This window comes from Genypterus blacodes, unplaced genomic scaffold (genome assembly GCF_046128005.1).
Source record: "Genypterus blacodes isolate CSIRO-AG114 ecotype Tasmania unplaced genomic scaffold, CSIRO-AGI_Gbla_v1 ptg000039l_1, whole genome shotgun sequence".
In the NCBI taxonomy this organism is placed as follows: Eukaryota; Metazoa; Chordata; class Actinopteri; order Ophidiiformes; family Ophidiidae; genus Genypterus; species Genypterus blacodes.
The window spans coordinates 8,228,108-8,244,315 of record NW_027466852.1 but is presented as its reverse complement, the minus strand read 5'-3'; the positions used below and the strand labels follow the sequence as shown (position 1 = coordinate 8,244,315).

General features: G+C 43.2%; 13 non-coding genes across 13 annotated transcripts; all 13 read left to right on the top strand.

Moving 5' to 3' along the window:
• Positions 1-383: 383 nt before the first annotated feature.
• Positions 384-456, top strand: trnak-cuu (transfer RNA lysine (anticodon CUU)). The gene has a single exon. It is a non-coding gene; the product is annotated as a tRNA-Lys (tRNA).
• A 1,448-nt stretch (positions 457-1,904) lies between these two features.
• trnak-cuu (transfer RNA lysine (anticodon CUU)) lies at positions 1,905-1,977 on the top strand. The gene has a single exon. It is a non-coding gene; the product is annotated as a tRNA-Lys (tRNA).
• Positions 1,978-3,424: 1,447 nt separating this feature from the next.
• Positions 3,425-3,497, top strand: trnak-cuu (transfer RNA lysine (anticodon CUU)). The gene has a single exon. It is a non-coding gene; the product is annotated as a tRNA-Lys (tRNA).
• Positions 3,498-4,183: 686 nt separating this feature from the next.
• Positions 4,184-4,256, top strand: trnak-cuu (transfer RNA lysine (anticodon CUU)). Its single transcript has one exon. It is a non-coding gene; the product is annotated as a tRNA-Lys (tRNA).
• Positions 4,257-4,696: 440 nt separating this feature from the next.
• Positions 4,697-4,769, top strand: trnak-cuu (transfer RNA lysine (anticodon CUU)). The gene has a single exon. It is a non-coding gene; the product is annotated as a tRNA-Lys (tRNA).
• Positions 4,770-5,716: 947 nt separating this feature from the next.
• trnak-cuu (transfer RNA lysine (anticodon CUU)) lies at positions 5,717-5,789 on the top strand. The gene has a single exon. It is a non-coding gene; the product is annotated as a tRNA-Lys (tRNA).
• Positions 5,790-6,733: 944 nt separating this feature from the next.
• trnak-cuu (transfer RNA lysine (anticodon CUU)) lies at positions 6,734-6,806 on the top strand. Its single transcript has one exon. It is a non-coding gene; the product is annotated as a tRNA-Lys (tRNA).
• Positions 6,807-7,242: 436 nt separating this feature from the next.
• On the top strand, positions 7,243-7,315 carry trnak-cuu (transfer RNA lysine (anticodon CUU)). Its single transcript has one exon. It is a non-coding gene; the product is annotated as a tRNA-Lys (tRNA).
• Positions 7,316-10,289: 2,974 nt separating this feature from the next.
• On the top strand, positions 10,290-10,362 carry trnak-cuu (transfer RNA lysine (anticodon CUU)). The gene has a single exon. It is a non-coding gene; the product is annotated as a tRNA-Lys (tRNA).
• Positions 10,363-12,060: 1,698 nt separating this feature from the next.
• On the top strand, positions 12,061-12,133 carry trnak-cuu (transfer RNA lysine (anticodon CUU)). The gene has a single exon. It is a non-coding gene; the product is annotated as a tRNA-Lys (tRNA).
• A 1,293-nt stretch (positions 12,134-13,426) lies between these two features.
• On the top strand, positions 13,427-13,499 carry trnak-cuu (transfer RNA lysine (anticodon CUU)). Its single transcript has one exon. It is a non-coding gene; the product is annotated as a tRNA-Lys (tRNA).
• Positions 13,500-13,935: 436 nt separating this feature from the next.
• Positions 13,936-14,008, top strand: trnak-cuu (transfer RNA lysine (anticodon CUU)). Its single transcript has one exon. It is a non-coding gene; the product is annotated as a tRNA-Lys (tRNA).
• Positions 14,009-14,444: 436 nt separating this feature from the next.
• On the top strand, positions 14,445-14,517 carry trnak-cuu (transfer RNA lysine (anticodon CUU)). Its single transcript has one exon. It is a non-coding gene; the product is annotated as a tRNA-Lys (tRNA).
• The last annotated feature ends 1,691 nt before the right edge of the window (positions 14,518-16,208 follow it).

Sequence of the window (16,208 nt, the reverse complement as noted above, 5' to 3'; positions counted from 1 at the left end):
TTGGGAAATAAAGCAGCATCCCACCTTGTTTGTGGTGTCAGTCAGTCAGGCAAGCAAGCATTCTGAGCAGCAGTTGTCCATAGAGCTCCTTGATATGCCAACGGGTCAAAGAAAGGAGGCGCTATTAAGAATAGCCATCCATTTGAGTATCCAAATGTGAGGTACTGAAGTAGAATCCCACTTGTTTGCGGTGTCAGTCAGGCAAGGAAGCATTTCTAGCAGCAGTATTCAATAGAGTCCTTTGAAATGCCAAAACAACAGTCAGACCTTTGAAGTCCTATTTCAAAGCAGCTTTTGGGTAAAATGTATACCAGTGAAACATAATCTGTTTTTTTTCCCATTCTAAATTGCTTCAAAAAATCTCAGAACATGCCTGTTAAACAGCCCGGCTAGCTCAGTCGGTAGAGCATGAGACTCTTAATCTCAGGGTCGTGGGTTCGAGCCCCATGTTGGGCGGTTGGTTTTGAGAGAGGAGCTACTGAGAACTTCCAACCATTACAAATCAAAAATGTTGGGAAATAAGGCAGAATCCCACCTCCTTTGTGGTGTCAGTCAGGCAAGCAAGCATTTCTAGCAGTAGATGTCCATAGAGCTCCTTGAAATGCCAAAGGGTCAAAGAAAGGAGGAGCAATTAAGAATAGCCATCCATTTGAGTACCCAAATGTGAGGTACTGAAGTAGAATCCCACTTGTTTGCGGTGGCAGTCAGGCAAGGAAGCATTTCTAGCAGCAGTATTCAATAGAGTCCTTTGAAATGCCTAAACAACAGTCAGACCTTTGAAGTCCTATTTCAAAGCTGCTTTTGGGTAAAATGTATACCAGTGAAATATAATGTTTTTTTTTTCATTCTAAATTGCTACAAAAAATCTCAGAAGATGACTTGTTAACATGCCCGGCTAGCTCAGTCGGTAGAGCATGAGACTCTTAATCACAGGGTCGTGGGTTCGAGCCCCCCGGGGGGTTGTTTTTGAAAGAGGAGCTACTGAGAACATCCAACCATTTACACATCACAAATGTTGAGAAATAAGGCAGAATCCAACCTCCTTTGTGGTGTCAGTCAGGCAAGCAAGCATTTCTAGCAGTAGATGTCCATAGAGCTCCTTGAAATGCCAAAGGGTCAAAGAAAGGAGGAGCAATTAAGAATAGCCATCCATTTGAGTACCCAAATGTGAGGTACTGAAGTAGAATCCCACTTCTTTGCGGTGTCAGTCATGCAAGGAAGCATTTCTAGCAGCAGTCTTCAATAGAGTCCTTTGAAATTCCAGAACAACAGTCAGACCTTTGAAGTCCTATTTCAAAGCAGCTTTTGGGTAAAATGTATACCAGTGAAACATAATCTGTTTTTTTTCTCATTCTAAATTGCTTCAAAAAATCTCAGAATATGCCTGCTAAACAGCCCGGCTAGCTCAGTCGGTAGAGCATGAGACTCTTAATCTCAGGGTCGTGGGTTGAGCCTCACGTTGGGCGATTGGTTTTGAAAGAGGAGCTACTGAGAACATCCAACCATTACAAATCACAAATGCTGGGAAATAAAGCAGCATCCCACCTTGTTTGTGGTGTCAGTCAGTCAGGCAAGCAAGCATTCTGAGCAGCAGTTGTCCATAGAGCTCCTTGATATGCCAACGGGTCAAAGAAAGGAGGCGCTATTAAGAATAGCCATCCATTTGAGTACCCAAATGTGAGGTACTGAAGTAGAATCCCACTTGTTTGCGGTGTCAGTCAGGCAAGGAAGCATTTCTAGCAGCAGTCGTCAACAGAGTCCTTTGCATTGCCAAACAGCAGTCAGACCTTTGAAGTCCTATTTCAAAGCAGCTTTTGGGTAAAATGTATACCAGTGAAACATAATCTGTTTTTTTTTCCCATTCTAAATTGCTTCAAAAAATCTCAGAAGATGCTTGCTAAACAGCCCGGCTAGCTCAGTCGGTAAAGCATGAGACTCTTAATCTCAGGGTCGTGGGTTCGAGCCCCACGTTGGGCGGTTGGTTTTGAGAGAGGAGCTACTGAGAACTTCCAACCATTTACAAATCAAAAATGTTGGGAAATAAGGCAGAATCCCACCTCCTTTGTGGTGTCAGTCAGGCAAGCAAGCATTTCTAGCAGTAGTTGTCCATAGAGCTCCTTGAAATGCCAAAGGGTCAAAGAAAGGAGGAGCAATTAAGAATAGCCATCCATTTGAGTACCCAAATGTGAGGTACTGAAGTAGAATCCCACTTGTTTGCGGTGTCAGTCAGGCAAGGAAGCATTTCTAGCAGCAGTATTCAATAGAGTCCTTTGAAATGCCAAAACAACAGTCAGACCTTTGAAGTCCTATTTCAAAGCAGCTTTTGGGTAAAATGTATACCAGTGAAATATAATCTGTTTTTTTTTCCATTCTAGATTGCTACAAAAAATCTCAGAAGATGCCTGCTAAACAGCCCGGCTAGCTCAGTCGGTAGAGCATGAGACTCTTAATCTCAGGGTCGTGGGTTGAGCCTCACGTTGGGCGATTGGTTTTGAAAGAGGAGCTACTGAGAACATCCAACCATTACAAATCACAAATGTTGGGAAATAAAGCAGCATCCCACCTTGTTTGTGGTGTCAGTCAGTCAGGCAAGCAAGCATTCTGAGCAGCAGTTGTCCATAGAGCACCTTGATATGCCAACGGGTCAAAGAAAGGAGGCGCTATTAAGAATAGCCATCCATTTGAGTACCCAAATGTGAGGTACTGAAGTAGAATCCCACTTGTTTGCGGTGTCAGTCAGGCAAGGAAGCATTTCTAGCAGCAGTATTCAATAGAGTCCTTTGAAATGCCAAAACAATAGTCGGACCTTTGAAGTCCTATTTCAAAGCAGCTTTTGGGTAAAATGTATACCAGTGAAATATAATCTGTTTTTTTTTCCATTCTAAATTGCTACAAAAAATCTCAGAAGATGCCTGCCTGGCTAGCTCAGTCGGTAGAGCATGAGACTCTTAATCTCAGGGTCGTGGGTTGAGCCTCACGTTGGGCGATTGGTTTTGAAAGAGGAGATACTGAGAACATCCAACCATTACAAATCACAAATGTTGGGAAATAAAGCAGCATCCCACCTTGTTTGTGGTGTCAGTCAGTCAGGCAAGCAAGCATTCTGAGCAGCAGTTGTCCATAGAGCTCCTTGATATGCCAACGGGTCAAAGAAAGGAGGCGCTATTAAGAATAGCCATCCATTTGAGTACCCAAATGTGAGGTACTGAAGTAGAATCCCACTTGTTTGCGGTGTCAGTCAGGCAAGGAAGCATTTCTAGCAGCAGTCGTCAACAGAGTCCTTTGCATTGCCAAACAGCAGTCAGACCTTTGAAGTCCTATTTCAAAGCAGCTTTTGGGTAAAATGTATACCAGTGAAACATAATCTGTTTTTTTTTCCCATTCTAAATTGCTTCAAAAAATCTCAGAAGATGCTTGCTAAACAGCCCGGCTAGCTCAGTCGGTAGAGCATGAGACTCTTAATCTCAGGGTCCTGGGTTCGAGCCCCACGTTGGGCGGTTGGTTTTGAGAGAGGAGCTACTGAGAACTTCCAACCATTTACAAATCAAAAATGTTGGGAAATAAGGCAGAATCCCACCTCCTTTGTGGTGTCAGTCAGGCAAGCAAGCATTTCTAGCAGTAGATGTCCATAGAGCTCCTTGAAATGCCAAAGGGTCAAAGAAAGGAGGAGCAATTAAGAATAGCCATCCATTTGAGTACCCAAATGTGAGGTACTGAAGTAGAATCCCACTTCTTTGCGGTGTCAATCATGCAAGGAAGCATTTCTAGCAGCAGTCTTCAATAGAGTCCTTTGAAATTCCAGTACAACAGTCAGACCTTTGAAGTCCTATTTCAAAGCAGCTTTTGGGTAAAATGTATACCAGTGAAATATAATCAGTTTTTTTACTATTCTAAATTGCTCCGAAAGATCTCAAAAGATAACAGTTAAATATGCCCGGCTAGCTCAGTCGGTAGAGCATGAGGTACTGAAGTAGAATCCCACTTGTTTGCGGTGTCAGTCAGGCAAGGAAGCATTTCTAGCAGCAGTCGTCAACAGAGTCCTTTGCATTGCCCAACAGCAGTCAGACCTTTGAAGTCCTATTTCAAAGCAGCTTTTGGGTAAAATGTATACCAGTGAAACATAATCTGTTTTTTTTCCCATTCTAAATTGCTTCAAAAAATCTTAGAAGATGCTTGCTAAACAGCCCGGCTAGCTCAGTCGGTAGAGCATGAGACTCTTAATCTCAGGGTCGTGGGTTCGAGCCCCACGTTGGGCGGTTGGTTTTGAGAGAGGAGCTACTGAGAACTTCCAACCATTTACAAATCAAAAATGTCCGGAAATAAGGCAGAATCCCACCTTGTTTGTGGTGTCAGTCAGTCAGGCAAGCAAGCATTCTGAGCAGCAGTTGTCCATAGAGCTCCTTGATATGCCAACGGGTCAAAGAAAGGAGGCGCTATTAAGAATAGCCATCCATTTGAGTACCCAAATGTGAGGTACTGAAGTAGAATCCCACTTGTTTGCGGTGTCAGTCAGGCAAGGAAGCATTTCTAGCAGCAGTATTCAATAGAGTCCTTTGAAATGCCAAAACAACAGTCAGACCTTTGAAGTCCTGTTTCAAAGCAGCTTTTGGGTAAAATGTATACCAGTGAAATATAATCTGTTTTTTTTTCCATTCTAAATTGCTACAAAAAATCTCAGAAGATAACTTGTTAACATGCCCGGCTAGCTCAGTCGGTAGAGCATGAGACTCTTAATCTCAGGGTCCTGGGTTCGAGCCCCACGTTGGGCGATTGGTTTTGAAAGAGGAGCTACTGAGAACATCCAACCATTACAAATCACAAATGTTGGGAAATAAAGCAGCATCCCACCTTGTTTGTGGTGTCAGTCAGTCAGGCAAGCAAGCATTCTGAGCAGCAGTTGTCCATAGAGCTCCTTGATATGCCAACGGGTCAAAGAAAGGAGGCGCTATTAAGAATAGCCATCCATTTGAGTACCCAAATGTGAGGTACTGAAGTAGAATCCCACTTGTTTGCGGTGTCAGTCAGGCAAGGAAGCATTTCTAGCAGCAGTATTCAATAGAGTCCTTTGAAATGCCAAAACAACAGTCAGACCTTTGAAGTCCTATTTCAAAGCAGCTTTTGGGTAAAATGTATACCAGTGAAACATAATCTGTTTTTTTTCCCATTCTAAATTGCTTCAAAAAATCTCAGAATATGCCTGCTAAACAGCCCGGCTAGTTTAGTCGGTAAAGCATGAGACTCTTAATCTCAGGGTCGTGGGTTGAGCCTCACGTTGGGCGATTGGTTTTGAAAGAGGAGCTACTGAGAACATCCAACCATTACAAATCACAAATGTTGGGAAATAAAGCAGCATCCCACCTTGTTTGTGGTGTCAGTCAGTCAGGCAAGCAAGCATTCTGAGCAGCAGTTGTCCATAGAGCTCCTTGATATGCCAACGGGTCAAAGAAAGGAGGCGCTATTAAGAATAGCCATCCATTTGAGTACCCAAATGTGAGGTACTGAAGTAGAATCCCACTTGTTTGCGGTGTCAGTCAGGCAAGGAAGCATTTCTAGCAGCAGTCGTCAACAGAGTCCTTTGCATTGCCAAACAGCAGTCAGACCTTTGAAGTCCTATTTCAAAGCAGCTTTTGGGCAAAATGTATACCAGTGAAACATAATCTGTTTTTTTTCCCATTCTAAATTGCTTCAAAAAATCTCAGAAGATGCTTGCTAAACAGCCCGGCTAGCTCAGTCGGTAGAGCATGAGACTCTTAATCTCAGGGTCGTGGGTTCGAGCCCCACGTTGGGCGGTTGGTTTTGAGAGAGGAGCTACTGAGAACTTCCAACCATTTACAAATCAAAAATGTTGGGAAATAAGGCAGAATCCCACCTCCTTTGTGGTGTCAGTCAGGCAAGCAAGCATTTCTAGCAGTAGATGTCCATAGAGCTCCTTGAAATGCCAAAGGGTCAAAGAAAGGAGGAGCAATTAAGAATAGCCATCCATTTGAGTACCCAAATGTGAGGTACTGAAGTAGAATCCCACTTCTTTGCGGTGTCAGTCATGCAAGGAAGCATTTCTAGCAGCAGTCTTCAATAGAGTCCTTTGAAATTCCAGAACAACAGTCAGACCTTTGAAGTCCTATTTCAAAGCAGCTTTTGGGTAAAATGTATACCAGTGAAACATAATCTGTTTTTTTTCCCATTCTAAATTGCTTCAAAAAATCTCAGAATATGCCTGCTAAACAGCCCGGCTAGCTCAGTCGGTAGAGCATGAGACTCTTAATCTCAGGGTCGTGGGTTGAGCCTCACGTTGGGCGATTGGTTTTGAAAGAGGAGCTACTGAGAACATCCAACCATTACAAATCACAAATGTTGGGAAATAAAGCAGCATCCCACCTTGTTTGTGGTGTCAGTCAGTCAGGCAAGCAAGCATTCTGAGCAGCAGTTGTCCATAGAGCTCCTTGATATGCCAACGGGTCAAAGAAAGGAGGCGCTATTAAGAATAGCCATCCATTTGAGTACCCAAATGTGAGGTACTGAAGTAGAATCCCACTTGTTTGCGGTGTCAGTCAGGCAAGGAAGCATTTCTAGCAGCAGTCGTCAACAGAGTCCTTTGCATTGCCAAACAGCAGTCAGACCTTTGAAGTCCTATTTCAAAGCAGCTTTTGGGTAAAATGTATACCAGTGAAACATAATCTGTTTTTTTTCCCATTCTAAATTGCTTCAAAAAATCTCAGAAGATGCCTGCTAAACAGCCCGGCTAGCTCAGTCGGTAGAGCATGAGACTCTTAATCTCAGGGTCGTGGGTTCGAGCCCCACGTTGGGCGGTTGGTTTTGAGAGAGGAGCTACTGAGAACTTCCAACCATTTACAAATCAAAAATGTTGGGAAATAAGGCAGAATCCCACCTCCTTTGTGGTGTCAGTCAGGCAAGCAAGCATATCTAGCAGTAGATGTCCATAGAGCTCCTTGAAATGCCAAAGGGTCAAAGAAAGGAGGAGCAATTAAGAATAGCCATCCATTTGAGTACCCAAATGTGAGGTACTGAAGTAGAATCCCACTTGTTTGCGGTGTCAGTCAGGCAAGTAAGCATTTCTAGCAGCAGTATTCAATAGAGTCCTTTGAAATGCCAAAACAACAGTCAGACCTTTGAAGTCCTATTTCAAAGCAGCTTTTGGGTAAAATGTATACCAGTGAAATATAATCTGTTTTTTTTTCCATTCTAAATTGCTACAAAAAATCTCAGAAGATGACTTGGTAACATGCCCGGCTAGCTCAGTCAGTAGAGCATGAGACTCTTAATCTCAGGGTCGTGGGTTCGAGCCCCACGTTGGGCGATTGGTTTTGAAAGAGGAGCTACTGAGAACATCCAACCATTACATGTAAATGTTGGGAAATAAAGCAGCATCCCACCTTGTTTGTGGTGTCAGTCAGTCAGGCAATCAAGCATTCTGAGCAGCAGTTGTCCATAGAGCTCCTTGATATGCCAACGGGTCAAAGAAAGGAGGCGCTTTTAAGAATAGCCATCCATTTGAGTACCCAAATGTGAGGTACTGAAGTAGAATCCCACTTGTTTGCGGTGTCAGTCAGGCAAGGAAGCATTTCTAGCAGCAGTATTCAATAGAGTCCTTTGAAATGCCAAAACAACAGTCAGACCTTTGAAGTCCTATTTCAAAGCAGCTTTTGGGTAAAATGTATACCAGTGAAACATAATCTGTTTTTTTTCCCATTCTAAATTGCTTCAAAAAATCTCAGAATATGCCTGCTAAACAGCCCGGCTAGCTCAGTCGGTAGAGCATGAGACTCTTAATCTCAGGGTCGTGGGTTGAGCCTCACGTTGGGCGATTGGTTTTGAAAGAGGAGCTACTGAGAACATCCAACCATTACAAATCACAAATGTTGGGAAATAAAGCAGCATCCCACCTTGTTTGTGGTGTCAGTCAGTCAGGAAAGCAAGCATTCTGAGCAGCAGTTGTCCATAGAGCTCCTTGATATGCCAACGGGTCAAAGAAAGGAGGCGCTATTAAGAATAGCCATCCATTTGAGTACCCAAATGTGAGGTACTGAAGTAGAATCCCACTTGTTTGAGGTGTCAGTCAGGCAAGGAAGCATTTCTAGCAGCAGTCGTCAACAGAGTCCTTTGCATTGCCAAACAGCAGTCAGACCTTTGAAGTCCTATTTCAAATCACCTTTCGGTAAAATGTATACCAGTGAAACATAATCTGTTTTTTTTCCCATTCTAAATTGCTTCAAAAAATCTCAGAAGATGCTTGCTAAACAGCCCGGCTAGCTCAGTCGGTAGAGCATGAGACTCTTAATCTCAGGGTCGTGGCTTCGAGCCCCACGTTGGGTGGTTGGTTTTGAGAGAGGAGCTACTGAGAACTTCCAACCATTTACAAATCAAAAATGTTGGGAAATAAGGCAGAATCCCACCTCCTTTGTGGTGTCAGTCAGGCAAGCAAGCATTTCTAGCAGTAGATGTCCATAGAGCTCCTTGAAATGCCAAAGGGTCAAAGAAAGGAGGAGCAATTAAGAATAGCCATCCATTTGAGTACCCAAATGTGAGGTACTGAAGTAGAATCCCACTTGTTTGCGGTGTCAGTCAGGCAAGGAAGCATTTCTAGCAGCAGTATTCAATAGAGTCCTTTGAAATGCCAAAACAACAGTCAGACCTTTGAAGTCCTATTTCAAAGCTGCTTTTGGGTAAAATGTATACCAGTGAAATATAATGTTTTTTTTTCCATTCTAAATTGCTACAAAAAATCTCAGAAGATGACTTGTTAACATGCCCGGCTAGCTCAGTCGGTAGAGCATGGGACTCTTAATCTCAGGGTCGTGGGTTCGAGCCCCCCGGGGGGTTGTTTTTGAAAGAGGAGCTACTGAGAACATCCAACCATTTACACATCACAAATGTTGAGAAATAAGGCAGAATCCCACCTCCTTTGTGGTGTCAGTCAGGCAAGCAAGCATTTCTAGCAGTAGATGTCCATAGAGCTCCTTGAAATGCCAAAGGGTCAAAGAAAGGAGGAGCAATTAAGAATAGCCATCCATTTGAGTACCCAAATGTGAGGTACTGAAGTAGAATCCCACTTCTTTGCGGTGTCAGTCATGCAAGGAAGCATTTCTAGCAGCAGTCTTCAATAGAGTCCTTTGAAATTCCAGAACAACAGTCAGACCTTTGAAGTCCTATTTCAAAGCAGCTTTTGGGTAAAATGTATACCAGTGAAACATAATCTGTTTTTTTTCCTATTCTAAATTGCTTCAAAAAATCTCAGAATATGCCTGCTAAACAGCCCGGCTAGCTCAGTCGGTAGAGCATGAGACTCTTAATCTCAGGGTCGTGGGTTGAGCCTCACGTTGGGCGATTGGTTTTGAAAGAGGAGCTACTGAGAACATCCAACCATTACAAATCACAAATGCTGGGAAATAAAGCAGCATCCCACCTTGTTTGTGGTGTCAGTCAGTCAGGCAAGCAAGCATTCTGAGCAGCAGTTGTCCATAGAGCTCCTTGATATGCCAACGGGTCAAAGAAAGGAGGCGCTATTAAGAATAGCCATCCATTTGAGTACCCAAATGTGAGGTACTGAAGTAGAATCCCACTTGTTTGCGGTGTCAGTCAGGCAAGGAAGCATTTCTAGCAGCAGTCGTCAACAGAGTCCTTTGCATTGCCAAACAGCAGTCAGACCTTTGAAGTCCTATTTCAAAGCAGCTTTTGGGTAAAATGTATACCAGTGAAACATAATCTGTTTTTTTTTCCCATTCTAAATTGCTTCAAAAAATCTCAGAAGATGCTTGCTAAACAGCCTGGCTAGCTCAGTCGGTAGAGCATGAGACTCTTAATCTCAGGGTCGTGGCTTCGAGCCCAACGTTGGGCGGTTGGTTTTGAGAGAGGAGCTACTGAGAACTTCCAACCATTTACAAATCAAAAATGTTGGGAAATAAGGCAGAATCCCACCTCCTTTGTGGTGTCAGTCAGGCAAGCAAGCATTTCTAGCAGTAGATGTCCATAGAGCTCCTTGAAATGCCAAAGGGTCAAAGAAAGGAGGAGCAATTAAGAATAGCCATCCATTTGAGTACCCAAATGTGAGGTACTGAAGTAGAATCCCACTTGTTTGCGGTGTCAGTCAGGCAAGGAAGCATTTCTAGCAGCAGTATTCAGTAGAGTCCTTTGAAATGCCAAAACAACAGTCAGACCTTTGAAGTCCTATTTCAAAGCAGCTTTTGGGTAAAATGTATACCAGTGAAATATAATCTGTTTTTTTTTCCATTCTAAATTGCTACAAAAAAACTCAGAAGATGACTTGGTAACATGCCCGGCTAGCTCAGTCGGTAGAGCATGAGACTCTTAATCTCAGGGTCGTGGGTTCGAGCCCCAAGTTGGGCGATTGGTTTTGAAAGAGGAGCTACTGAGAACATCCAACCATTACAAATCACAAATGTTGGGAAATAAAGCAGCATCCCACCTTGTTTGTGGTGTCAGTCAGTCAGGCAAGCAAGCATTCTGAGCAGCAGTTGTCCATAGAGCTCCTTGATATGCCAATGGGTCAAAGAAAGGAGGCGCTATTAAGAATAGCCATCCATTTGAGTACCCAAATGTGAGGTACTGAAGTAGAATCCCACTTGTTTGCGGTGTCAGTCAGGCAAGGGAGCATTTCTAGCAGCAGTATTCAATAGAGTCCTTTGAAATGCCAAAACAACAGTCGGACCTTTGAAGTCCTATTTCAAAGCAGCTTTTGGGTAAAATGTATACCAGTGAAATATAATCTGTTTTTTTTTCCATTCTAAATTGCTACAAAAAATCTCAGAAGATGCCTGCCTGGCTAGCTCAGTCGGTAGAGCATGAGACTCTTAATCTCAGGGTCGTGGGTTGAGCCTCACGTTGGGCGATTGGTTTTGAAAGAGGAGCTACTGAGAACATCCAACCATTACAAATCACAAATGTTGGGAAATAAAGCAGCATCCCACCTTGTTTGTGGTGTCAGTCAGTCAGGCAAGCAAGCATTCTGAGCAGCAGTTGTCCATAGAGCTCCTTGATATGCCAATGGGTCAAAGAAAGGAGGCGCTATTAAGAATAGCCATCCATTTGAGTACCCAAATGTGAGGTACTGAAGTAGAATCCCACTTGTTTGCGGTGTCAGTCAGGCAAGGAAGCATTTCTAGCAGCAGTCGTCAACAGAGTCCTTTGCATTGCCAAACAGCAGTCAGACCTTTGAAGTCCTATTTCAAAGCAGCTTTTGGGTAAAATGTATACCAGTGAAACATAATCTGTTTTTTTTTCCCATTCTAAATTGCTTCAAAAAATCTCAGAAGATGCTTGCTAAACAGCCCGGCTAGCTCAGTCGGTAGAGCATGAGACTCTTAATCTCAGGGTCCTGGGTTCGAGCCCCACGTTGGGTGGTTGTTTTGAGAGAGGAGCTGCTGAGAACTTCCAACCATTTACAAATCAAAAATGTTGGGAAATAAGGCAGCATCCCACCTCCTTTGTGGTGTCAGTCAGGCAAGCAAGCATTTCTAGCAGTAGATGTCCATAGAGCTCCTTGAAATGCCAAAGGGTCAAAGAAAGGAGGCGCTATTAAGAATAGCCATCCATTTGAGTACCCAAATGTGAGGTACTGAAGTAGAATCCCACTTCTTTGCGGTGTCAATCATGCAAGGAAGCATTTCTAGCAGCAGTCTTCAATAGAGTCCTTTGAAATTCCAGTACAACAGTCAGACCTTTGAAGTCCTATTTCAAAGCAGCTTTTGGGTAAAATGTATACCAGTGAAATATAATCAGTTTTTTTACTATTCTAAATTGCTCCGAAAGATCTCAAAAGATAACAGTTAAATATGCCCGGCTAGCTCAGTCGGTAGAGCATGAGGTACTGAAGTAGAATCCCACTTGTTTGCGGTGTCAGTCAGGCAAGGAAGCATTTCTAGCAGCAGTCGTCAAGAGAGTCCTTTGCATTGCCCAACAGCAGTCAGACCTTTGAAGTCCTATTTCAAAGCAGCTTTTGGGTAAAATGTATACCAGTGAAACATAATCTGTTTTTTTTCCCATTCTAAATTGCTTCAAAAAATCTTAGAAGATGCTTGCTAAACAGCCCGGCTAGCTCAGTCGGTAGAGCATGAGACTCTTAATCTCAGGGTCGTGGGTTCGAGCCCCACGTTGGGCGGTTGGTTTTGAGAGAGGAGCTACTGAGAACTTCCAACCATTTACAAATCAAAAATGTTGGAAAATAAGGCAGAATCCCACCTCCTTTGTGGTGTCAGTCAGGCAAGCAAGCATTTCTAGCAGTAGATGTCCATAGAGCTCCTTGAAATGCCAAAGGGTCAAAGAAAGGAGGAGCAATTAAGAATAGCCATCCATTTGAGTACCCAAATGTGAGGTACTGAAGTAGAATCCCACTTGTTTGCGGTGTCAGTCAGGCAAGGAAGCATTTCTAGCAGCAGTCGTCAACAGAGTCCTTTGCATTGCCAAACAGCAGTCAGACCTTTGAAGTCCTATTTCAAAGCAGCTTTTGGGTAAAATGTATACCAGTGAAATATAATGTTTTTTTTTCCATTCTAAATTGCTACAAAAAATCTCAGAAGATGACTTGTTGACATGCCTGGCTAGCTCAGTCGGTAGAGCATGAGACTCTTAATCTCAGGGTCGTGGGTTCGAGCCCCCCGGGGGGTGGTTTTTGAAAGAGGAGCTACTGAGAACATCCAACCATTTACACATCACAAATGTTGAGAAATAAGGCAGAATCCAACCTCCTTTGTGGTGTCAGTCAGGCAAGCAAGCATTTCTAGCAGTAGATGTCCATAGAGCTCCTTGAAATGCCAAAGGGTCAAAGAAAGGAGGAGCAATTAAGAATAGCCATCCATTTGAGTACCCAAATGTGAGGTACTGAAGTAGAATCCCACTTCTTTGCGGTGTCAGTCATGCAAGGAAGCATTTCTAGCAGCAGTCTTCAATAGAGTCCTTTGAAATTCCAGAACAACAGTCAGACCTTTGAAGTCCTATTTCAAAGCAGCTTTTGGGTAAAATGTATACCAGTGAAACATAATCTGTTTTTTTTCCCATTCTAAATTGCTTCAAAAAATCTCAGAAGATGACTTGGTAACATGCCCGGCTAGCTCAGTCGGTAGAGCATGAGACTCTTAATCTCAGGGTCGTGGGTTGAGCCTCACGTTGGGCGATTGGTTTTGAAAGAGGAGCTACTGAGAACATCCAACCATTACAAATCACAAATGTTGGGAAATAAAGCAGCATCCCACCTTGTTTGTGGTGTCAGTCAGGCAAGGAAGCATTTCTAGCAGCAGTCGTCAACAGAGTCCTTTGCATTGCCAAACAGCAGTCAGACCTTTGAAGTCCTATTTCAAAGCAGCTTTTGGGTAAAATGTATACCAGTGAAACATAATCTGTTTTTTTTTCCCATTCTAAATTGCTTCAAAAAATCTCAGAAGATGCTTGCTAAACAGCCCGGCTAGCTCAGTCGGTAGAGCATGAGACTCTTAATCTCAGGGTCGTGGCTTCGAGCCCCACGTTGGGCGGTTGGTTTTGAGAGAGGAGCTACTGAGAACTTCCAACCATTTACAAATCAAAAATGTTGGGAAATAAGGCAGAATCCCACCTCCTTTGTGGTGTCAGTCAGGCAAGCAAGCATTTCTAGCAGTAGATGTCCATAGAGCTCCTTGAAATGCCAAAGGGTCAAAGAAAGGAGGAGCAATTAAGAATAGCCATCCATTTGAGTACCCAAATGTGAGGTACTGAAGTAGAATCCCACTTGTTTGCGGTGTCAGTCAGGCAAGGAAGCATTTCTAGCAGCAGTATTCAGTAGAGTCCTTTGAAATGCCAAAACAACAGTCAGACCTTTGAAGTCCTATTTCAAAGCAGCTTTTGGGTAAAATGTATACCAGTGAAACATAATCTGTTTTTTTTTCCCATTCTAAATTGCTTCAAAAAATCTCAGAAGATGCTTGCTAAACAGCCCGGCTAGCTCAGTCGGTAGAGCATGAGACTCTTAATCTCAGGGTCGTGGCTTCGAGCCCCACGTTGGGCGGTTGGTTTTGAGAGAGGAGCTACTGAGAACTTCCAACCATTTACAAATCAAAAATGTTGGGAAATAAGGCAGAATCCCACCTCCTTTGTGGTGTCAGTCAGGCAAGCAAGCATTTCTAGCAGTAGATGTCCATAGAGCTCCTTGAAATGCCAAAGGGTCAAAGAAAGGAGGAGCAATTAAGAATAGCCATCCATTTGAGTACCCAAATGTGAGGTACTGAAGTAGAATCCCACTTGTTTGCGGTGTCAGTCAGGCAAGGAAGCATTTCTAGCAGCAGTATTCAGTAGAGTCCTTTGAAATGCCAAAACAACAGTCAGACCTTTGAAGTCCTATTTCAAAGCAGCTTTTGGGTAAAATGTATACCAGTGAAATATAATCTGTTTTTTTTTCCATTCTAAATTGCTACAAAAAAACTCAGAAGATGACTTGGTAACATGCCCGGCTAGCTCAGTCGGTAGAGCATGAGACTCTTAATCTCAGGGTCGTGGGTTCGAGCCCCAAGTTGGGCGATTGGTTTTGAAAGAGGAGCTACTGAGAACATCCAACCATTACAAATCACAAATGTTGGGAAATAAAGCAGCATCCCACCTTGTTTGTGGTGTCAGTCAGTCAGGCAAGCAAGCATTCTGAGCAGCAGTTGTCCATAGAGCTCCTTGATATGCCAACGGGTCAAAGAAAGGAGGCGCTATTAAGAATAGCCATCCATTTGAGTACCCAAATGTGAGGTACTGAAGTAGAATCCCACTTGTTTGCGGTGTCAGTCAGGCAAGGAAGCATTTCTAGCAGCAGTATTCAATAGAGTCCTTTGAAATGCCAAAACAACAGTCGGACCTTTGAAGTCCTATTTCAAAGCAGCTTTTGGGTAAAATGTATACCAGTGAAATATAATCTGTTTTTTTTTCCATTCTAAATTGCTACAAAAAATCTCAGAAGATGCCTGCCTGGCTAGCTCAGTCGGTAGAGCATGAGACTCTTAATCTCAGGGTCGTGGGTTGAGCCTCACGTTGGGCGATTGGTTTTGAAAGAGGAGCTACTGAGAACATCCAACCATTACAAATCACAAATGTTGGGAAATAAAGCAGCATCCCACCTTGTTTGTGGTGTCAGTCAGTCAGGCAAGCAAGCATTCTGAGCAGCAGTTGTCCATAGAGCTCCTTGATATGCCAATGGGTCAAAGAAAGGAGGCGCTATTAAGAATAGCCATCCATTTGAGTACCCAAATGTGAGGTACTGAAGTAGAATCCCACTTGTTTGCGGTGTCAGTCAGGCAAGGAAGCATTTCTAGCAGCAGTCGTCAACAGAGTCCTTTGCATTGCCAAACAGCAGTCAGACCTTTGAAGTCCTATTTCAAAGCAGCTTTTGGGTAAAATGTATACCAGTGAAACATAATCTGTTTTTTTTTCCCATTCTAAATTGCTTCAAAAAATCTCAGAAGATGCTTGCTAAACAGCCCGGCTAGCTCAGTCGGTAGAGCATGAGACTCTTAATCTCAGGGTCCTGGGTTCGAGCCCCACGTTGGGTGGTTGTTTTGAGAGAGGAGCTGCTGAGAACTTCCAACCATTTACAAATCAAAAATGTTGGGAAATAAGGCAGCATCCCACCTCCTTTGTGGTGTCAGTCAGGCAAGCAAGCATTTCTAGCAGTAGATGTCCATAGAGCTCCTTGAAATGCCAAAGGGTCAAAGAAAGGAGGCGCTATTAAGAATAGCCATCCATTTGAGTACCCAAATGTGAGGTACTGAAGTAGAATCCCACTTCTTTGCGGTGTCAATCATGCAAGGAAGCATTTCTAGCAGCAGTCTTCAATAGAGTCCTTTGAAATTCCAGTACAACAGTCAGACCTTTGAAGTCCTATTTCAAAGCAGCTTTTGGGTAAAATGTATACCAGTGAAATATAATCAGTTTTTTTACTATTCTAAATTGCTCCGAAAGATCTCAAAAGATAACAGTTAAATATGCCCGGCTAGCTCAGTCGGTAGAGCATGAGGTACTGAAGTAGAATCCCACTTGTTTGCGGTGTCAGTCAGGCAAGGAAGCATTTCTAGCAGCAGTCGTCAAGAGAGTCCTTTGCATTGCCCAACAGCTGTCAGACCTTTGAAGTCCTATTTCAAAGCAGCTTTTGGGTAAAATGTATACCAGTGAAACATAATCTGTTTTTTTTCCCATTCTAAATTGCTTCAAAAAATCTTAGAAGATGCTTG